Genomic DNA, 23,976 nt, shown 5'->3' on the forward strand with positions numbered 1-23,976 from the left:
TGATGGGGGCCAGCCAGCGCAACGGAAATGTAACTACCACGGTGAACATTTTCGTGAACATTCTCACGGGAGCCGGAATATTCTGAATTTAGTTCGTATCGCGAGTGAAATTTTCACGTGGATCCCAGGGAAAAACTGATTTTTAATTAAATTCGACTTGGTCCACTGGAAAAAAAACCGATTTTCTATTAAATTTCACTTGGCTTGGCGATGACGTTATTTTCATTATTGGGCTGCAACGGTCTCTTGGTTTACCAGTTTTTCGTTGTACGCGTCGATAACGGGATAAATTCGGTATTAAACTTTATCGTGTTTTATGCGATTAAGAAATAGGTAACGTATAGTTGTAAGAGAAAAATGGTAATACTTAATTTTCTGCTGAACAGAGAGCGATGAAGAACAAAGGTTTAACGAGACTCGTTTTATTATAACGCGCCCCCAAAGAAAGTAAAGACAGCTCAGTGTGTTCCAATCGTTGAATCCCGGCTCGAGGAGGAGGGACCATTTATTATCTTGACACCTGCGAAATCTGGACTCTGCCCAGGTAATTGTTTCAACAAATACCACAACGGAACTAATATTTATACGAAGCCCATGTAAAATGAAAAAAACATTTCAATTTTATCTTGATTTATTACTTTCCCTGTAACAACGGTATCAGTAATTTTTGCAGTAACGAAACGTCCCATAGACAGAATTTATAGTTGTGTAACCTACGTAATGATAAAGTGTCTTTGCCAGCTGTGTGTAAGTACGTACAGCTATCGGGATCACTGATTCGGTAGATACATATTCTGCAGGGATTCTACGGTAGCTGGCGTGAAATTTGAAACATAATCTAAAGTCTGTGTACGTTCCCCACGAAACTGTTTTTGAATAATCAATATCCGGGGCACGGAAAGTCTATGCGGTCGAGTGCGCCGTTTTTAAGTCCTGTTAAATTTAATTACTTCCATTAAGGGATGACAGGGGTGGGATTGCGAGGGGTGTCGCCTCGGAACGCGGCGGTCGACCCCGGAGGGAAAATAATTTAACCCCCCCCCCCCCGGCGTTTCCCGCGCGACTAAGAAATGGCACTCTCCTTTTTGGAAGTCCGCTTCGACCGGAACGACGCGCTTTAAGCGTCTCGCGCGGACACGTTTTGTGCGTGAAGGAATTGCACACTGAGGGTAAATAAAAACAGCAACCAGAGGCATAATAAATCTCGTCTAATGGAACCTTTGGAAAACTACCAGCTTGCCGAGCGAAAAATAAACAGAGAGCGGATGTAGATTGGCATTGGATTGGACGATCAGTGTGCAAGGAAAATTTTTACCGTCGAAAATTTTGAATAATGTTAGGTTCCATGAAGGAATCTCGAATTTAATAGTATAAGGAAGTATAATTAAGTTGTATAATTATGATTTTACGAAGTTTTGCTTCATTCTACTTGTAATATTAAACAGGATAGGTTCGATTATCAGATACTAATTACGCGCACGGTAACTTGAAACGGCTGAAAACAACCAATTTTCTACAGTCTTCTTGCGAACGGTAATATGTAGGAAATTAATGAAGGCGTGCAAAGTAAATCAGGACGAGGTTTAATTAGTTCTGATCCCTCTTCAATCAGCCCATAATTAAATGTAAAACGTGGCAATAATTTTATGCGTATAAGAATTTCTCGCTCAGCTTTATGGCTGAACACATTTCTCGTGCAGTTTGAATATTTCATACGAATTGTTTATCAGATTACGAAATGTGTTATTGTTGCGCCAAGGGAAATGACACAGAGAGGGAAATTGTATTGATTGTTATTACATGTTTGCATTAAAGATTTATTTCGATTATATAATATGTCGATGCGTTTTGTGCAGGGAGCGTTTAAAATTTCATTTCATTCGAAACTACGCCCCCTCCCCCCGACAAACGAGGATCATCGATAAAAACCGTTTTCATGTTCAGATGAGGGAAATTTACATTGATTTATTGGAGGTTGAAACAAATGAAAAGGATTAGTTGCGACTTGGATTTTTCTCGATTGAACTGCAGGGAACACGAACACAACTCGAAGAAACGTTACCACCCGGACGAGAAAAGTTAACCTTTTTGATTAAATGTAACGCGTGATCGTCGATTTCGGAAATCGTTCCCTATCAGAAACAATATCTCGCTAATTTGATAGAGGGCAGTTAGAACTTATATTAATAGCAGTGATTCCTCAGAAGAGTTTCCTCAAGAACTGGGAGCTACGATCGATCTTCCAGATAGCCCCAACTTAGTTTTAGTTGCTGGATGCCTGACTCCAGTTATTTTTGGTATTTATCAATGTATCTTCTAAATTTCCGCGTGTTGTTCACCCACTATTTTCCCTATCCCTTGTATTCTCTCGTTTACGTTGACTTCTCACAAATTTTACCCAACATTTCTCTTCATGACACTGCATCGATCACTCGTCATCGTCGTCACCGTATGGAATCATCTGCCAAAATTACAGATTTATATCGACTTTTTTAAAGAAAATATGAGAATGTAGTATAATAATATACAATGATACGTAATCATATGATATATAATAATAAATCTATTAATATAAATTATATATAAAGCTTCATATAAATATATAAAAAAATATATATCTATATGTCATATATTATATCACGTGATATACTATAATATAATGTATAATACCAAATAATACATCTTAAATAATATAATTGTTTAATTTTTTGACTTTTTGCAAATTTTCTATTCAGCTAAATTAAAGAATCATATTATTTCCATTGAAAAATAGCTGAAGTTAAAAGTGATATAAATTTCCAAGGAAATAAATTTGTTTCGCAGTATTTAATTTAATGACCGTAGAAAGAGGTCGTTTAAGACACTGCAGATTATGGTAGTCGAAAACTGTCTAACTTTCGGCATAGCTCAGCACTTTTCGAGTGCTCCAAGGATACAAAAATTTGTAGCACGTTGTTCCTCACATATTCAGCTCTCTCAAACAAGCAAAAACTTGTGACTTTAGGTAAAATCTTTAAAATAGGCTTTTGGCCGGCCTGATTGGGCGAATACCTCATTATGCGCCATTCATCGTGTAACGCGAACGATCTTGAAACGATAGTGAAGTTCCTAGATTATTAAAATTTCCTTTGTAACGCATAACCGTTCTTAATTAAAGCACGAAAAGCAGGGGAATGACTTGAGAAATTTTTTCATTCTTACTTCATATTTACGCTACGTGCTATTTAATAGAATATTTCTCTCACATCATAATTCTTTTCAGCAGGAATATTTTCATTTGACTTGTTTTCTCCTGTCGGATTATGACGGCTTTCATTTCGCGTCGGACCGGATGTTTGTTACGTACTATTTTTAATTAAAAGTAATTTAGATGTTATAGTAAACGTTCCATGCAAAGGAATTATACCACGCGAAAGATTTTTATAAACAAATATCAGAAGGAATAGTAGGAGTAGTAATGTAACGATACGATCAAATATACTTGTATATTTCCAATACTTTCCAATAACTTCCAATCTCAGGTACAGATAAATTGCGGTCTATCATTCTAATAAGAGATGCGACAAAATGAGGTTTGGAAATGTCTCTGATTTATGAGGTATTGTAAATAAATCAACTGATATTAAATTTACTCTCACATCGAAAGGGGCATCTAGAAATGCGAATGCTTGAATAACTCAAGGTTTATTTTCTCGTGTTCATCCATGGAAATGAGGATTTAGAAATTCAGCCAAAACCACCGCGTATAGTGGCCAGAAATACAATTTTCTCGTACGAGCTGGATTAAGATTCCCAATGGGCGCGATCGAAGGGTCGAATGCAGCCTTACATGAAATTTCAATAAAAATTTTCATCAATCCGCGCCTGCCTCCCTTCCAAGTAACACCTACAGACGTGTCGTTGGATTACCGTTCAATCAGACCGATTTATTGAATCCCTAACCCACGCCGCGTTGTTTCAAATCGCGTCAGCGGCCGCATGAATGCCCAATCATAACTTTTCATTGTCGGAGGGATAGAAGAAACGAATTCTCAAAAATTCCCGGGAGATCGCTTCCGGAAACCTGTGTTATTATTATTAGGTTCATACTCCATGCGGTTTCTTTGAAAGTTCATTGGATTGTGTGCTCCGATTTGAAGTAACATAGTTTCCCTTGAATTAGAATTTAAATATTTACGCAGGTTTTCCAGGCATGACGTTACGAGCTCCAATGCGAGGGAAGAAAATGGCTATTTAAATTTCTTATTGGCCGTATGAATACCTAGAAAAATTTAAACAAAAGGCTGGCTCGCCAGGGATTATAGCATAGATTTACGACGATGATGTGACACGAAGTTTATAATTCCATCAAGAATCACATAGCTTCGATTTATTCTTTTTGATAGACCAATGAAATTTTTTGTAGTCAGGACACTTTTGAGGGAAAGAAGTTTTTACACTGGCAATTAGTTTAAGGAATCATTAACTTTCACGTGGCTGGCTTAAAAAGGCTGTAAACTTTTACGAAACCCCAACCGAAATCTCTTTTTTAGTATTCCTATCGGAATCCGGCATGTTTAAAATTTATCTCGCTTTCCTAGCGAAAGATCACGCGCTACAAGCTCTCTTTTCTTTATATATAAAAACCTCTTTCATCATGGCCTTTCGGTTAACGAAAAACGTTCGTTCCGTTTGGAAATGCACTTACAAATTTACCTTACTGAATCTAGTGCAATATTCAAACTAAAATAAAAGCACTACACTGCCCAACAGTAGTCTGTACAGGTACAAAACACCTTTTCCACGCAGATACACAACAAAAATTTTTAATCAAGTTTCCCCGTTATATTTCCCGACCGCCCATCCCGTGGGCTCGAACCATCATCGCTAAGATGCAGCTCGCGCGTTAATATTAAAAGGAACGGTGAGTCAAGTAAAAGTGTATTTTAATAAACGATCCGATAATAAAGTAACAAACCTCGGCGGGGTGTTCCGCGAACTACTAATAAACCATGTCCGAGCACGCCCCGGTTTCTAGTAAAATTTCTTCGTATCGCTTCGCCGTTCCCGCTCGGTTTTTCTAAACACGCGGTGTACAAGCCGGGAATTCGGTTCGACGCCTGCATACGAAGAAAATCGATCAAGACGCCCGGCTTTTTTCCGGGCGGACCGTAAACTCGCCCCAGCTCGCTAGTTACCCCTAACTTTCTCGCTCGCCTTCCAAAATTTTTTCCCCCGTCCCCCTCCGACGGCGTTGATCGATACGTTTGCACATCCTGTCGTAGTTTTTCGGCCCCGGGTTCGTTCTCGGGTGCCATTTTGACGGGAACGCGCGGCACGAGATTGAGGGCCGCGCGTAAATCCGCAACAGCCCCGGCTGTTCGGCCGTCCCATCGCCGTAAACGATGATAACTGAAGCTCGTTTAGCGCCTGGTCCACGCAGGGTCACGTTAGGCGTCGCGTGGAAACGCCGGGGAGCTCGGGGGTGTCTCCGCTATAAAGTAGGTTCGCACTTTATCGAGGAAATTCGCACGTACGGATGAAGCCAACTGCGGATTCCTAACGAGCCACGGTCGTTTGCGCGACGCGCGACACCGTGACACGGTAATTGTTGGCCCGTTCGCATTCCGATCCACGATTATCTCTTGCAAATCCCTGCATAGATAACCCGTCGCCCTCGTTCGACGAATTTTTTCGGCTTTCTGTGTTTAGATAGACCATTTGCCCACATAGTCGTTAAAGATGTGTGCTAGACTTTTCAGAATACCAATCACAGGTAGATATCTTTGACTTCTACTGACTGTAAGCAGCATCATGATCCTCACGTTAGGACTGTGCCAATTTCTCTAATCACAGTATTACGTTTAAATTAATTGTAAATATGCAACGCACTATTTCTTATACATTCCTCATTTTAAACATAAAATGTATTAAACCCAGTTTCAATGTTCTGTAACATCTCTGTTGAATTCAGTTCCTTTTTTGTCTTGTCATTTATTTAGATCGATTTTCACAATTAATAAATATTATACATTTTAACCACTGCATACGTATGCACTGTTTATTAGTGGAATATTTTATAATGTATTATATGCAATCGGCTTTCTGTGTTTGGTACTGTCGTCTGTGTGGCATGTATGGATATAAACGGACTATGAGTTCACGAAACGGAGTATTAGACATGATTAATTTCTTTAAATTTAGGTGTATGGTTTGGTTGTTCTATAAAACGGAAAGGCTTTATTATTAAGAATTGAATGACGGTGATTTTCTGTTTGGAAGAAAACGCGAAAGTGATATTAAAAGATCTGGAGCAAATTGTATGAGATATAAGAGGTCTTCTGAGTATTTTGTGGTTAGATATAAATGTCATTATATTTATTGTTGGAAACCTACGTAATATTGAAGATACCTCTGTGCGTATCTTTACAATTGTATTTAACGTGAGCCTAATATTTCTATATTTGATGGAAATGTTCAATGTAGCAACAGGCATTATTTTTATACACATCTGTAGTTTCCAACAAGCGCTTCCTGACCAACTGAAAGCTGCGCTAGACACAATGGAGCGTGGAGGTGCTGTAAATGGTTTGTTTCGAAGTGAAGTGGAACAAATTATTCTATTTTTTTCAGGATTGATTTTTCAGATACAGTGACAGAAGTGGATGAACTGAAACACGGCAGAGATATTTTTGCATGCTGGTCTGTGACTGCATAGTTGTCCTCTTAAACTCGTTTTGGTGATGCGCATTCGGTATTCAACTTATAGCGTATGTACTCGAATGTAACTGGGGCGAGGGTGTTCTCGATCATAGCATAAAAATTGGATACCATGAAAGATTGGCTTCTCGATGGCAATTGTCCCTTTTTGCTCAACGAGAGCATGGTTCCCTGCATTTCAGTCGATTCTCAGTCATATCTTGAGTATAAATGAATTACATTAAGTCCGTAACCTTATAAAATACTTGCCACGAAATTCAGAGAAAGCATTTGACTATTCTCTTGAGTAAGCAACGCACTTTAACTAAGTGTCTAGTTTTTAGCGTATTTAATAATAATTAATTGAACAAAATGACTACGAAATATTCAACTGTATACACATCTTCGAATGACAATAATTAATGAAACAATGGTTAGCTTCTACAAAATTTTCAGTCGACGTTTGTTCTATGGGGAATATCGAGACGTGATAGTATTGAAAGTTTTTAACTGCGTTAGCAACGAACGATATTTTCGCCCGGACAATTTCAATTATTCTGTTAGGTAGACTTTTATAGAATTTTCTTATGTAATCTTCCTCCAGGTGTACCCATTAGCGTGAAATTGCTGCGTTTATTTCATTAACTCTATTATACTGTTTTCCGCCTTCGTATGAAGCCCTGCCGAGTTTCAACCCGCGTTTTCTGGAACATTTAGGCCGGGAGACTTTTCTGGCCAATTCAGAACTGAAACATTCTGGATAATTAACGTCTATGAAATCATCTGCCATAAACCGATCTCACGTTATTAATGGAAAATTTCCGGTGCCTTCGTGTACAATTTGCCGCATTGACTTTAGTAACATTCGCCCGGCAAAATTCACTATTTGTACTGCCGGTATACATTTTAGAAATCGTACACACCCAGAAATCATATTTAATACAAGTATAAGTAGCTTTAATCATCATTTCACTCTAGCATACGTTCCATAATGTTCTACGTTAATATGAGTAAAAGTTTATAATCCGCTGATTAGTTGGTGAACACAACAAGCAAGTCCACAAATAATGAACTCTCTTATTCGTCGTTGCACGAATGATATAATCTTCCTTCGACAAACCTGAAACAAACCATTCGTTTAATCCATCGTTACAAATTTCCGTTCCGATTAATTAATTTCCACACGTCAATTATATTTCCCTGCGTTACATAGACAACACTTCGGTACACACCGAAGAGAATTCACTACTGGAACGAACATCTTTGTCTGACATCGTACAAACGAATCGCGAAAGCTTTAAATTTAACGACTGCGCCCAACAAACCGAGTCAATTCTTCCTTTGATCCTTCCGTCTGGGTATCATCGAAAGGCAAACGATTCCATCGGTTCTGTGAACTTCGCGCAGCCGTCACGTAGGATCTCGAGCGATCGGGTCAGCCCCATTAGCAGAGCCTCCATCAGAAGCGAATCCCATGAACTTCTTGCTCAAAGCGTGTTCCTGAGTTCCGGGCGAGGGTTTTCAAAGAGCGACAGTGATTGTGCGGGGCGCAATTCTAACGCGTTCATTCCTTTGCACACACACACGCACGCACGCACACACACACGCGCTCGCACGCACACACACACGCGCGCGCATACAGGCCGCTGACATAACGAACGGCAAAAACTCCTACGGAGGAATCGCGGATGGTTCTGGGAACAGCCGGCTAGGAAAACGGCGTTAAGCTTTGACCGGTGAGCCGCGGCGGGCGCGCGGCGCTATGGCTGAAAATTCTTCGGGGCGACTCTAACGACGCGCACGTTCCGCGTCTGCTCGCGCGAACGTTCACGTCCACACTCGGTTCCGCGTGTAATCCCTTAATGAAGAAATGCACTGAGAACATATATGTGTACATACATACATACATGCATATATATGTATTATATATGTACATATATATATATTACATAAACGTTAACCGTGTTTCCAGTTTTCCAACCACGTAGCGCGCGGCTTGTTCGCCTGCGTGCGTGAACCTGATGATTCTCCCCGACCGTTCCTCACAGCCACGTCCCTGCCTTACCTGGCAACCGAGCTTCACTTGCTCGCGGGAGTTTTCTTGCCTCCGCTCATGACACCTACGGGGATGATTCAGCGCGCGTGTGTTCGCGGAACAGGCGGTACCTGCTCGTAAACACAGCCTCGAGAGTTTGCCACCCCCTTTCCAGCGGGCGCTCCTCGACGAGTCGGTTCGCCGACGGTTTCCCGACGGCGGTGGCGGCGGCAGCGGCGGGGCTGGTTTAAGGAAAAGGAGACAAGGAAAAAGAGTTTCTCCACCCACGAACGGCGCTGTTTTAGAGTCAGCGCGGCGCCTGGCCTCAACAAGCCCCGGCTATATGTGCGGAAGATTACCTTATTTGTTACGTCCTTCTAACAAACCGCAAACATCTAGCGTCGGGAGGGACGGAACGCCACTCGCCTGGAAGGGATACTCTTGGGAGATCCCACCCTCCTCCCCGGCCAACTGGGCAACGGGAGAGCAACGGATGAAACCGGCGACTTACGCGAATTTCGTTTCGGTGGAATTGCTGCTACGCGAGGGCAAGCGTCGCCGCCGTCTTTTTGCTGGCGCTTCTTGCGAGAGCAACAACACGCGCCCGGGAGGGGGCGATCGCGGGATACTATGGTATCTAGTCGGTTGCACGGCAAGGAATGAACGATCGGCGCGTCTAAGTGAATCTTTCTTGCCGTTACTCGCGCTAGGATCCGCGAACAATCGACTCGTCTCACGGGATCCGCGCGACGAATCAAATTTCTGACTTCGAGCTTCAAACCGTGAAGTTCTTCCGAGCAAATTGCTCGTGCAGCTGGTTGTGACGTGTTTCACGTTTGTTTTACTGTATTTGTGCTTTCCACTCTCGGGGTATGTGTAGCTTAATCTTAAAATATTTTAACTTCTTTTTGGGTTATCTTTTTGGGACTGCTCGCTGCGGTTCACGTTTGTTACGAGCGTCTTTTTAATTCTTGTTGCTGTAGTGCTGGTAATATCAGGTTTTCATACATAAGGACATTTTTGGAATAGAAACTGGGTTTTCGTATTTCGCATTCTTACATGGATAAAGAAGATTTGTGTTTTGTAGCAATTTATGTTTCATACATCGTCGTTTAAACTGTTATTCGGTGGAAAGAATTTGATGCGTTTCCATCGAAAAGTAACGTCAACTTTCTAGTACACTGAATGTAAATCATCGGCGAGATATCAATTTTATAAAGGTATAGAAGTTTCGTGTAGCATCGCATTTTCTTTAATGAAAGTTCATCCCTCCCGTCAAAGCTGATACTTACGAACTAATGTAATAATAAACCGTGGCGCATCGTTAATTACTTTGAAACCGTTATTTCAGCAGAAAATTGCGAAGTGCGTAAACCATGAATTGATGTTAATTTTATTACAACACAGGCAGCGAAGTATGTTGTAAATAATATACCGCCCTCCGTCACGTAACCCTTGTATTACAAGCTGTACTAGTCGCGATCTCCGATAGCTTCCGTGCACGTCACAGTTTGCTGGAAGAGATCGCGCCGTATAGATTGCGCACCATAACAATGCCATCGAATCTGTGTGATTCCGTATAATGCAGGGATTTCAAAGACAATTTCAATAAGCGAATCCGGACGCGCTGCGTCGTCCATGTTCATTAGGTTAATTATAGTGTTACATTAAGCGGAATAGTAGCGGGTCTCGATTACACCCGTAGATAACAAGCCTAACGAAGATTATGTTCTTACAAGACAAAGATGCACGCCGAAAACCGTTATTGAAGTCAGGGATAAAGGCTGGCGCACACGTTTGCAGTGCTGCGGCTAATTAACTCCTTAACGCATCGGGTGGAAATTCTGCCATGAGCTGCTTTATCGTGTTCTTGCCGCGGGCACAATTCTGATTAAGATGGTAGATTAGTCGCGTCAATATTATTAATCCGGTATTGTAATATGTATTTACTAGATTAAGACGAGACGTTATTTGGAACACGCAACCGAGGCAATAAATTTCGAGCTTGAGAGATGTTCCCGTTATCGCAGCATCTTAGAAAGTTTGTTACGATAGGGAGGTTTGTGTCGGACTCACCGATAACTAATATATTAATTTATACTAAATTGTTTGTTACAAAGACTGAAAATATTTTGACCGAGTAAACGTGATGTAGGTAAAGCATGGATTATCATATTCAGTTTATTTGTTCGTTTATTTGTAAAGAATATTTGTTTATGCAATTTGGAAAATATTTGTTTATAAACAGCAGAAACCGCGCATTGTGCAACACGAACGATTACTCTGAGAATAGAGGCCGCCAAAGACCGATGTAGATTTCATGTACAATTGGACACTAATAGCTGGATAAATGACGACTCGCGTGATTGAACTCGGGTTGTAATGCGTTCTGTTATTTTCCGTAGCACTCGCAGACATACTTCCCTGCACCCGTTTTTTTATAATTGCTTTCTGACGAGAAATACAGGTTGGCCCAATAACAATTACCACTTTAAGTAGTCGTGAAACTATGAGGATAAAAAGGAGCAAACTCGATGAAAGTTGCAAGAAGTGGTACACGACGTTGCACTACCTCGAGGGATCGTTTATTCTAAATGCAGTCCTTTTAATTCTTCGGTATTTGCGAAAGTATTATTATTTTCTATGATGTTATCGTCAAGTACAAATAATCATTGATTGCTTACCTTATTAGTAATTCACAATTATTTTCACGAAATGCATATATTGGTACATTTATTTCTTTCGTAATAATTACAGAGTATTTTATTATCATTCCACTCGATATAGTAATAATTTAATAATTACAATGGGGCAATTGTTAATTGCTATTCTGGCCGTAGAAATCAATCAAGTGAAACAAACACTCCAGTAATAATTGCTATACATAATAACGATTATTACGTGCACTTCTTTTTAGATGACTAGTGATTTCGTACCCCTCACCATTGTTTAATACACAGTGTATAAACACTGCTCGGCGTGTCAGATAACACGTTTTTACGCACACGTAGACCGGTACACGCCCTAGGGGATCACATTTGGAAACAAACGTATATGCAATCTCGCCCGATGTTTAATCTAGTTAATGGGCAAAAAGTGTTATCAGAGTCATGCAAAACAGGCTGGTGTCTGAAGACGACGTCCGTCTGTCACGCGACAAAATGTACAGCGAAGTTAGTTGCGTGCGTGTCGCGGGGGCGAGTTTAAGGCGTACTTGCCTCATTAAGACACCCGATCCCAGCCTACACGCATTACATTAATTAAAGTTGAATTAAGCTAATTGCGTCTCCGAGCTCTTCGCCGACCACCCCTACTATTTTCTCCCGTGACTATAATAATTCTGTTATCATGGCATAGTTTCGTCCCGTTAATTACATTCCCCTTATCGCGGGCGTATCGACACCACCAATTATTTTCTTTCTGTTGAACAAAGCGGCTTAATCTACAACCCATGTTCGAATACATCGCGTGCATCTAATGGAACGTATTTTAAAAAATGCTCCGCGGCTGTCAGAAGTGGACTCTGAAGCTTGCTATCGTGAACACGTTATCGTGAACGCAGCGCAGCTCTACGTTAAAAATATTTTTTTGCGAAATTTACATTTCGCCGGAAACGCGGAACATAAAATCTAGCTAAACTGTCATGTTAAGTATTCAACTTTGAAACCTGGAAAAGAAACAAACGAGAGTAAAGTAACCAATAAAGAATTATATTCGTTCGAAATAATGAGCGAACTTCGATTCTACAATCACGTCAAACATCACGTGTTTCCTAATATCAATCCAGTCAAAGATAAATCGAATAAATTAAACTCGCTCTATCCACGCGTGCAGAATGTATAAATTTGATCAATGAGTATTTAAACATTCAAATATTCGACGGGATACTGATGTAGATTCTACGAAGACTGGTCCAGTGACGGATGAAGCATCGAGAGCCACTCGCGTCTTCGAGTCTTCATCGGGTATAGCTAAATTCAAAGAGACTCGGGATCATTTCCACAGCACGCCGGGAGTATCCGTGTAGCGTGAAAGCGGAAAGGTGGAGGAGATAGACAGAACAGAGGATAGAGGGAGCACGTCTTCGTTGCTCGCGCAAAGTCGACTTCTCAAAGTGCTTGGAGAAAATCTTGGAAACAAATCACCCACATCAAGAGAAGCAAGTTTCAGACTGAACTGTAACTACTCCTCTCCCCAGCCGGTATAACGCTCTAATGTCCATTATTAAGTTAACCGATCCGCGTTATTGTTCACCCCTCGACTCTCCTAATACCCACTTATCCAGCTCGAAGGGGCGAGTCTTCCGAGGTGCCTTCGCTTTCAGAAACTCTCAACGGCGAAGCTCGGGAGAGAGCTTACCGCATCGAGAGAATAGAAACTGGGACACACAGGTGATCCCCGGTGGTTTCCCCTGATTTTCAACGGGAACACGCGTCTAGTTCACAGGAGGACGTAGATACTACGAAATTACTACCGTATCAGCGGAACAGTCTCGACGAGATCTCGCCACAAAGACCCGTGCTCAAACTTCCCGCGCCACTTTTTTCTCCAATTTTCTTATTTCTCGATCGGAATCGCGGCCGCTTTAAGGTTGAGTTCGATGCAACGTCCTCGATAAACGGCGCCGAACGATTTGTTGAAATTATATTATGGATGAGCATTCAGATTATTCAATACGTTTCCATGTAATTGGATTACATTTGACTGGTCGCTAATTTGATTAGAATTTCATTAAAAAATAAGACGATCGGTGATGTGCATTGTTTAGGTGTTTATTTTCTGACTTTTAGGAATGCAATGTTATCATTACAGTGATTGGTTCTTTGGTATGTAGCATTATGAGTGTAACAATGATAGTATTAACGGATTTCCCTTTGATAGGCAGGGATAGTGAAATTGTTGGACTGTGCATGGAACAATGTGTTTGGGACTTATGGAAATCTCTGGTATTGTTGATGCCGCAATACGGTATAATTGTGAGTATAAATTATAGGAAGCACAACAAATTGACAACGAATGAGAGGAAAAATGCTGGGGCTTCGTTGTCCATGAAGAGAAAGGAAGAAAAAATCAGGATTGCTTTACGTGTCCCGTTTATTTTCAACTTTGTGGATGCTCGTGCTTCGACGGCAGATTTTTATGTATTTATTATTTCTGCGAATCTTTTAAACAATCTGTCATTATTGTAATATAATCAAGATATTAGAATCACTAACTTATTTAGTTGAAATTTCAATTTTGGTATTAACGACAACATTTGTAACAATGAGTGATAAATACGACTTTTTAGATTGGCCGTTAAAAACACAGTCTTTGCCTCAATTTTTTATATTTTTTCTATACCGTGTGATAAATTTATTATCGACAAAGGAAATATTTCCTTACTGATTATCCGTGATGTCGTAATAATAGATGTCAAGCGGTTGTAAGCAGCAAATCCGTAGTATATCGAACGGTTGAAGCGTAAAAGATACAAGGATGGTAGTCGTGGAACTATTTCGAACATGCTGAATTATTCCTTCAAGAAATTCTTCAGACTTTTAATAAACAACTAATTACCTAAAGTATTCTTGAACATAGGTTATTAAAGGGTGCATAAAGCTGCATAAAATAATAATGCGTTCGGAAAGCGTGAAGTCTGCTTTAATTAACTCTCGCGCAACTGAATAGGGACTTACCTTTGTGCAGAGTGAAATTACCTCGAGCAAATAAAAGTGTATATAACGCTAATTATTTTCACAATTTCCGCACCAAATTCGGCGACTACCATTCTAATCCATTAGTCCATCAACGTTAAGCTAGCTTAGCTGAGTAGCTGTGTTAACTGCAAGGTTACATCTCCCTCAGGTACGCATTGGTAGCACAAATAGGAGTGGCGTGCATCCCTTAAGGCCCTACTGCATGCTTCCACCCCAACATTTAATTACAACTGAAAATATTCGTCGCTCAACTCAAGTGAAAAAATTTTTGTTGAATGATTTAAAAATTCACTTCCTCGGCAACACATCGAACAAACCGAATTATATTGAATCCAACATATACAACGAAACGAAGAAACATCTACGTCTAAAATCTCAAATTCTCACCATCTATTTCATTCAGAAAATTGCTTTCAGTCTATAAGTAATCCAACGAAACCTAAATACTAAAATTCAGACTCTAGTAATCCTCACTATTTCATTTCATTTGATTTACCGAACGAATGCATAGAAAGTAACCTCGTAATCAAGAAACCAACTTTCCAATCTTCCCTTGATTCCGTCAACCTGCATCATTTTGCTGCGCGCAGACCGCACAGTTTAAGCACCGAACACCATCGAAAAGCGTCGGTGAAGGCGGTTGCGGCAGAAGCCGAAGTTCTCGCGGCGAACTCGGATATCCGCGGGACGCCAGGCGAAGACGTATTCGGAGGACAGCCGAGGTTTCCGCGTAACGAAGCAAACGGCGACGCGTGCATACAAATGACCCAGTTGCGCGCAAACACGAGTAACACGGAGACGCGCACACCGGTATCCGGTGAAAGATCCGTGGCGCGAATCGAATGCGCAGTGCCGTGCTTTTGAAAGACTCCCGGGGGTCGTGTAAACTCGGCCGCCGGGCGCTCGTGGAAGCACAAATGACCGGTAGGGCACAGCGCGCGGCAGCTTGACGAGAATCGATCGGGCGCACGCAGGATTTCAGCTAGGGCGGCTCGAGGCTCTGGCCGCGCCGTGATGCATCATACGGGATCGATATTAAGAGACCTGTCGTCACCGATGCCCCGATACAATTATTCTCCGCGCACGACACTGCAACGACCAGCCGACCGACCAACGACGACAACGGCAACCACTACGACGCTGCGGTTCCTCCGTGCGAGCGCCGCTCGACCGTGCCACGGCGGCGAAGATACACCCACACAATGCGCAACGGTTTACCCGGAGGCTGGCGAAGGTACAAGCATAACCGTGGTGTACAAGAGTTTCCCTCGCTCATTGAGAATTGGTTTATCGACTACTTACGTCGCAATCGCTCCCAGGGAAAACGTTCTACGAGCCCGTAGAACCCCGACGCAATAAATATAACCATAAAACCCGGATCGTAAAATCCACCGGGGTGGTGTACCCTATGACCGTATATATATATATGTGTATATATACGTGTATACCGGGTGGAACGCGCCGAAAGACCGGGTTAACGGCGAGCAGACCAGCGGAGAGGGGACGCGACGAGATGGAGGGGTGGGCAGAGTAACCTATTGGCACGTACGATGAGAAGATATAGCGCGAATGGTGAGGACAGCCTAACCTGAACGTCTCTACGTGTGTAGCGGATGGCTTTTAGAGCATCGCCAACTATTTTCGATCCCGTATCGCGAATCACTGATCTGTGCAAACAGTTCTGCACCACGTTCAGGAGCATCTGTGCACGCGTGTGGACACGTGTGTACGGGGTGTGTCCCGTGGCTAGGGGTATTCCACCCTTTGGACGAAACTTTTGGCAATTTAATATTTGTGACGTATCGGAAGAGCCATCGGGGGAGCGCGGACATGGGCCGCGGTGGTAGCCTCCGTGTTTGTGTTCGATAAATAATGCTCTTTGATTGGACTGTTTTTGGTGCTTCCGGATTTCTAGTTGTTCTTGCCAGGACACCGCAGGAGGCGGACTTTGCAAGTGTTTTTTCTAGATTACAGTTTAAAGTAGTAGAATGTTTTGAGTAGTGAATATTAGTTTCATATAATCTCCAGTGTTTGCAAATGATTGATGATACGTTTATTAGAGTTTTAATATTTTAGGATAACGACTAAAGGAATGATTGAAGTTGGGATTAGTTTTTGATCAGTGCTGTCGGAACTGGATCATACTTTTATTTGATACATCTTTCTGTCGTTAAGACGAGGATATTCTAGACGCTGCGAGACCACCCTGTGTATTATCGACGCACTCGAAGTTATGGCCGAAGTTTCTTCTCGGTTAAGCGGGTCCAAATAGAGAGTACCGGTTGAGAGAGTATCATTATGGGCGGAATGAAGGAATTTGTTTGTCGGCAAAGACGTGGCTGCTATTCGGTTTATTAAGCAGCACGTATCGGACCGACACGGTGCGGTGCACGCTTAAATATTAAAAGAAATTTCGCTGGCGGCGCGATCATTCTCAAAGAGTTAGTCCGCAACTGTGAAACCTCCAGAGTTCATAGAAACGAACGTAAAACGGTTCGCTGTGCGTGGAAACGCTTATCGTTTGAAATTTCCTTCTCTTTCGGTCTTACCATTGTTCTAACGGCCCATTGCTCGACCGTTTCGCTATGTGCACCTTAGAGGGGGGCGACAATTCGAGCGGAAAGAAGCACACCCCGTAATCGTGGAAAGACCGTTCGTCAGATACTCGTTCATCGTACTCCTTCATTGCCCGTTTATCTGGTTAAATAATTGGGGGCCACCGTGTCATTCCTATTTTAATTTCAGGTTAAATTGAACTACTTCAGAATTTTTATTTTGCAGGTATTTAATTTATGAAGACGTTTTGGCGAAAGATTTTCAATTTATGTATTTGCACCGGTACAAGACTGGGGGATCCATTGAATCTTAAGAAACGTATTATTCTAATTTTTATGAAAAGTTGGAAGTAAGTTACTATATATTCTCGGTAGTTGTAGTGTTAACTTTTCAATTGAGTACCGTTGTAATGGCGACTTCGAGTATTGGTATTTAAAACTGGAAGCTGCTAAGACATAATTTAATTATACCAATAACGAGTTTATACGAGATTTTTCTTTTCTAGTATTTAAGACTTCGATGGGTGGGTTAGTGGAAAGAGAATTTAGGAGTTTAAAACGTTTTGTATGTAAAGTATCTGACTCTCTATATAGAGTAATTTTAAGTGATTTATTTATTTAATGCATTAACACTTCATTTCAAAGAACAATTTGAATAATTCTTCACAGGTTGCTGTATGCATTGCAGTGAATGCAAAGTGTTTACCGTACAACTTCCAAGATTTGCAATAATATCAGAGTTTTATTTTTCGAATGCAAACCGTATACTTAAAATAACATCACAATGCAGGCTTAAATATTCACTCCCACTTGTTCATAAAGGTTAATTAATATTCGAAAAATATTGCTCGAATGTTCAAAACAAAGAAACCGAAAGCTTTCGATTATTTTGATAAATTTACATACATGCATGCCCCGCGTAGAATAACAATCGCGCAGTGAGTGCATTTTGCAAATAGACAAAAACATTTCAATATTTTGTTTTCGTGTCGCTAACTCCGTCATTTTATTCTCTTTTTTTTACCTGTATAATACGAGCGCACGATTGCGCTGCATATTTATATTTTATAAAAGCTTAAAATGCAGCGTTTTATTTTACGCATACCTCTGCCGGTGGCTAACAGATAAGAAACGCACACAATTCTGTAAAAATATTTCATTTCGTAGCTTCTCCACTGATTCAATCTTAATAAAAATTTGTCAGTTGTTCACCGCGTAACGTTTCCCAATAATCAGCTCTTGACACATTTCTTTTCTCTAATTCCGGCTGAATCGATCCATGTATATACTGGGTCGTGTACATATTTACGCAATAATGAGGTGCGTACATAAAACTGTTTCCGGCAAAAATCATCAATTGTTTCTACTCTTGCGACTTCATCGCTGTGAAAGCAACGATAGTACATAGAACTGGTAGCGGCAGTGGTAACAACAGTATCGCGTCAGACATTTAATCCTTTGAGATAATTTCTCATTTTTCCTATTTTTAATGGATTAATTAATTTCTACATTTCTACATTTCTACTACAATTATTCATAACGTCAGAATTATATTGCAAGTACAATTCTAGTGATTCCAAAATGTCCTTAAATAAATTATTAAAGCGTCATGTCAAAATATGCTTGTATAACATTGGTGCAAGTATCTAAGTAGAATATCAAGAATCCTATGGATCGCAATAAATTAATCGGTGAGTGGTTCTCTATATTTTGAAGGGTTCCCACTATCAGCCAATCCTACGGCCACTCGAAATATACTTGTCTACTTTCGGTTCTTCGTTTCGCATCGAAAGAGGTCGCGTCATTAGCCAAAAAGTTTTCCCTTTTATCAGTCTTTAAAATGATCTCAGTCCGTTCCCCTCTGTTCCTCGACGTTGCACAACTTTCCCGTGAAGAGTCTTATGCAGTAACGGTGGCCAAGAGATGATGGCGACCCGATCGTTATGTGTAACTGCAAAGACACACTCGAGTGCCCTCTCGAAAGTTCGCGACGTAAGGCCGAGGAGGCCTCTTTCTCGCACGGAACTCCGAGTAAACAAGCATCGGGATCGTCCGCGGGTCAATCTACGGGATACCTGTTATGGTGTTTCGGTCTAGCTGTTTAAAACATAGAAATTATTATTAAACATAGACGCGAAATCAGTTGCAGCCAACAATGAATTTCTAAGGATATTTTTCCAATGACATACAATTCTTTTCTATACAACATATTTCTTGACTGATGAATCCTTGCACTTTCCAATTAATATTTTCCATTGGAAAATAGAAGATCTCATTCAAAAGGAACGAGAACAACTAAAAATGGCAACAAGACTTCTCATACCATAAGTTAACATATCCTAAATCCATCTAGACTCTTGACCCTCGCTTCCAATATCAGCAAAGGCAATTCACCCACCCAACAGAAACGATACACCACACATTAACACGAATATCCTACTTACATCTCTCATGAACAACACAATTCCCCATAAAACGAGAACCGATTCCCAATTCGGCGAATCTCGTGTATCGAAGCGACGCGCGCCTTCCGCCCGGCTATCCGTCATCCCCTTATCATGGTGGACGCTCGAAGGCGACATAAAATAGTCGTGAAAATTGTTCGCGGATTCCTTTTCTGATTTAGTGGTCGTATCGATTCCCGATTCAATTCGAAAATCGTGTTACCGCGAAAGCGATAACAGGTAACCGCGTTTCCAGCAGCGCACGGCAGCCTTCTCTCCTGGCAGCCGCGATAAACGCGCCGCGCCGCGCCGCGCCGCGCCGCGTCGAGCCGGGCCGCCATCGCCTGGCGCAGAGGGTGGGACCGAGCGACGGCGGGGAGGGGGGAATAGCTACTGCTACCTCTAATCGAGTCTTTGCCTAAATGTATGCGGTAACCGAGTAACGCCAAACTTTAAATCGATATCTGGAATTCGTCTAGGCGAGAGAGGAAGCTGGTACCAACGGTCCTCCTCCCTTGCCCCCTTCCACAGCCCCATAGCTGTGTCCCTTTCTCGCCTGGGTTACCTACCACGAAGCGTACTGGAGGGTGCAAATGGTACATCCATTACTTCCCGCAGTCTAATGGCTGGAATTTATTAGGCGATAAGTTACTCGCGGCTACCTGCCTTACTCGCTGAGTTCTGGGACTCTATCCGAGCGGAAGCCGAGGGGGTCACATTTTCAGGCTGTTCCTCCTTCCAGGATCTACCGCGCCGCCTTTCTCCCCCGTGCTCTATCTGGCAGCCTCCTATTCCGTCCCCGTACACCTTTTGAAGAGACGCGGCTCACCGCAATGACGCCCAGCCCTGATTCCTCGGGATCACACTCTTTAACCCGACGACGACCGAGGGGAAAGAGATTCACCGGCGTCAGGGCGAATTAGGTGGCCCGTAATTTACCGGCGACGTGAACCTCGGGGGCGGACGCGTCGGGGTTGTTCGTCACCGGTTTGGAAGGGGTGACGTCTCGCGTCTTATTTTTACCGTATCGTTAACGGTCCGGGACGGTTCGCGTCCGATACGCTCGACCCTTTCCGGAATTCCTGGCTGGAGACACGGGCGCACCGGCGCGCGGGCTAAATATAGAGGGTGCGCGGTCTATAAGAGATACGCGCGAGACACCTTCTATCTTTATAAGACTGTAGTCGCTGGTATAGCTACGAGTGGCCCGGCCGTGTCGTATTTTAGGGGATGGTGAATGGATCTTAAACGTTTATTGCACGTTCACGTAGTATGAATGTTCTTTATGGACACACGTAGACGATCTGCTTTGTAATATTTTTACCCCGTACACCGCTGGCCCATGGCATAGTTATTTGTGGTCTGGTTAGGTAACTTGTTGCGAAATCGTTTCAGTATTTAAAGACCGAGTGTGTTAGACGGTGGGTTCACGAGTGGCGTTAGTGATTTGGAAATAATAGATTGAATCGATGTTAACGCGCAATATTTTATTGGGTGTATAATAATTTTTAATCGGTAATAGCATGGTTTGTAGCATTAATATTTTTTATTATGTTAATTATAATGGTAATAGGAAAGAAACTAGTTGTTTGCTAGTTTTGAGAGGTCTATAGTAAGCGTACGTTGAAAGATTAACATTGAAATTATCAAACGGGTCAAATTGACCGATTTTAGAACTTTTAGTTCGCAGACGTTTCAATTATGACAAGGCTTTTGGGAAAAATTGTAAAATAAATTTGTGTATTTGTACAGATACAACAATAAGGCATTAAATTTTGAGGGATATATTGTTTCAATTTGTATTTACTACACTTAGAAATACTCCTTTGTATTATCCCTACGCACATCCTATAGCCAATGAACCCAAACGAACAATTCAATATATTCTAACAATAGATTAAAGTTTCGCTCTACGTATCATTTAAACAGAATTATGCCCAACGATACACCATCTCATTTAAAGATAAATGCCACTCGTTTCTTCCCCGAACAAATGCGTTCGAGTTGTTGGTAACTGAAAAAAATTCCCCGAGTGCAAAGGGTTAATATCCCAGGTCATATTTCATTCGTCAATCGTAATAGCAATTATCCTTTCGAAATCGCTCGGTGGAAACTGAATCGCAAGGAGGTCCGTGGATGCTGATCGCGCGGATGGCGTAATTCGTTATCAGTAACAAAGCGCGCGACCCTGTTTGGGATGGCAGGGAGGGAGAGAAGGGGTGTCGGGACTATAAATTCGTTTGACCAGTCTCAAAATTGAAAGCTTATCGATTTTACATGGACGCAGACCGATTATACCGGCCGGACTCGTATAGTCGGGCCCGTAATGTCGGGCCAGTGGCAGCGCGTCCGCGGCGCGCTGTTATCGCGGCGCATAAAACGGGCGCGCGACTACTCGTCGCTCGAATCGTCGGTTGACAAATGGGCCGCGAGTCGCGCGGAATGACAAATCGAAGCTGCAGAATTCCGGCACGTGAGGGGGTGAAATTACGGGCTGCGATCCACCGCCGCCAACCAGATCCGCAGCCATAATGCTTCTCTGTCGGCCGCGCGAAGTGAGCCGTTCGACCGAGCTCAGGACCTGTTGGTGAGGATCACCCCCGCTTTATCAATCCATCTGTAGCTTCCGGTAATCTTGGAAAACGCAGCCCGACGTCCGATAAATTCGTCCGTGATTCATCGTCGTTTCGCGTCGATCCTTGTAACAACGATAACGCTTCTAGTACCTATTCGTATTTTTCTACAATATGATAAGCTGGAAGAGCTCAAACCTGTAACGATGAATAGATAGATTCGTATGCATTTGAAAGTTTAGTATTAGATAGAATGCATACCATACGAAGAGATATATAACGTTAAAAGAGTTTCTTATAACATTTATCAACAAGAACCATTTCCTATCGTAATTACATTCGTCAAAATATATTTTCTAATCTTTTAATTTGTGTAGACATTCGAAGTCTAACGACGAAGAATCTTTCAGCGTTCTGTCTAGACTCTAGAATCTATAGCACAAACGTGAAGGATCACGTAACTTTGTTTTAATAAAAAACTCTGTACAACTTTGCTACTCCTAAAGCGTCTTTCTTTCGCGTAGCGTGTCCCAAACGAAAGTTTACAAACTTTATTCTCGCGTACCTTCGAAACGAATAACCTGCACTAAAGAAGAGTAACATTCAAAATAGAACATCCGTAAACGACCAGTCCCCCGCTCCGTCAGCCACCGTCGGCTATCCACCCTCTATCTAGCTACTGAACGTGAAGTCCGCCCGCTAACGAGAAGTTAGAGCACAGCGCGCAAAAACGTAGCGAAGGTGGAAAGGAAGCGGATACCGGATCGCAATTGCTTCCGGAGGCAGAAATAAAAGCTCGAGGACATAAATTGCCGGCTTAGATAGCGAAGGGACAATGAGGACAAAACGAGACCAGCCGGGACAACGAGGTATTAAGCGGTTGTGCCGCGTTAGCGACCCACCCGGGCCGGTGTTTAAAACACACACACACACCTCGTTTAATGACGTCGCCGGATGTTAATTATACGTTATACCGTGAATCGGTTATCCCCCTCCCCCAACCCCAGATGCGGGGAACATACATTGACCATTGACTGGCGTCGATGCACGCACGAGCGTACGATTTTCGAAAGCTCGCGCTCTTCCCACCAGAGTTTTTCGCGGATCACCGGCATTACGGGCGGCGCGCCCGCTTAGCGCTCAACCCTATTCATGGATAGTTTATTGTAAACATTGCGGCTAACCGGCCCTTCGAAAGGGTTTTAAAAGTCCCGGAAATTTCGGGCGCAGCTGATCCGGATGCCGATATTTACCGTTAGTCGCGAACCTGCTCGCCCGCAGCACATCGCGCGAACGATTGTTTGCACACTCCTATATGTTGCACCCCTGCCCCTCCCCCACCTCCTGCTCTCCACGTTCACGGATATGCTTGCATGCAGCTTCCCAGCGACCGCACGGATATGAGCGGCCCCGGTGTAATTATGATTTTCGACCGATCCTTAGGCATCCGGAGCGGATCGATCATCGAAATTGAACTCGCAATTCGGCGGTCGGATTTTTGGCTTTTATTGAAAAATTTCGCTTGGTTTTTGTTTTCGGCACCGGTATTTTTCGGGATTAAATCCTCCGTGAGATGTTTCAGTAGAGATGAAAAGCGTAACGTGGTATGCGGAAGATAGAGGTGATTTGAAATTCTTGATGGTTCGAGTAAGTTGGTACTGGAATATCGAAGATCTGTTGGCAGAGTACAATTATATTGAATAAAGTATTTTCGTATATTCCTGGTCATAACAAAGAAATCTGAGAAATAACAGAAATCTCGCGGGTTCTCGTGACTATTTCGAATCTGCCCCACTTACATATCAAAGTTCAAAGTTCCAACTTCGATTTCACGTACCGAAAGTTGGGGAAACTTCAAGTAGATTAAATAAAAAATTTTCCCAAATCCGGGACCTCGGTTTTAGCCGCGGTCACTCGTAACATACGGATACGGTTTTCAATAGGTTGCAGTGGTTTTTTTTCGAGTTCGGACCATTTGGATATTAAAGCGTA

The sequence above is a fragment of the Nomia melanderi genome, chromosome 3 (assembly GCF_051020985.1).
Source record: "Nomia melanderi isolate GNS246 chromosome 3, iyNomMela1, whole genome shotgun sequence".
In the NCBI taxonomy this organism is placed as follows: domain Eukaryota; kingdom Metazoa; phylum Arthropoda; class Insecta; order Hymenoptera; family Halictidae; genus Nomia; species Nomia melanderi.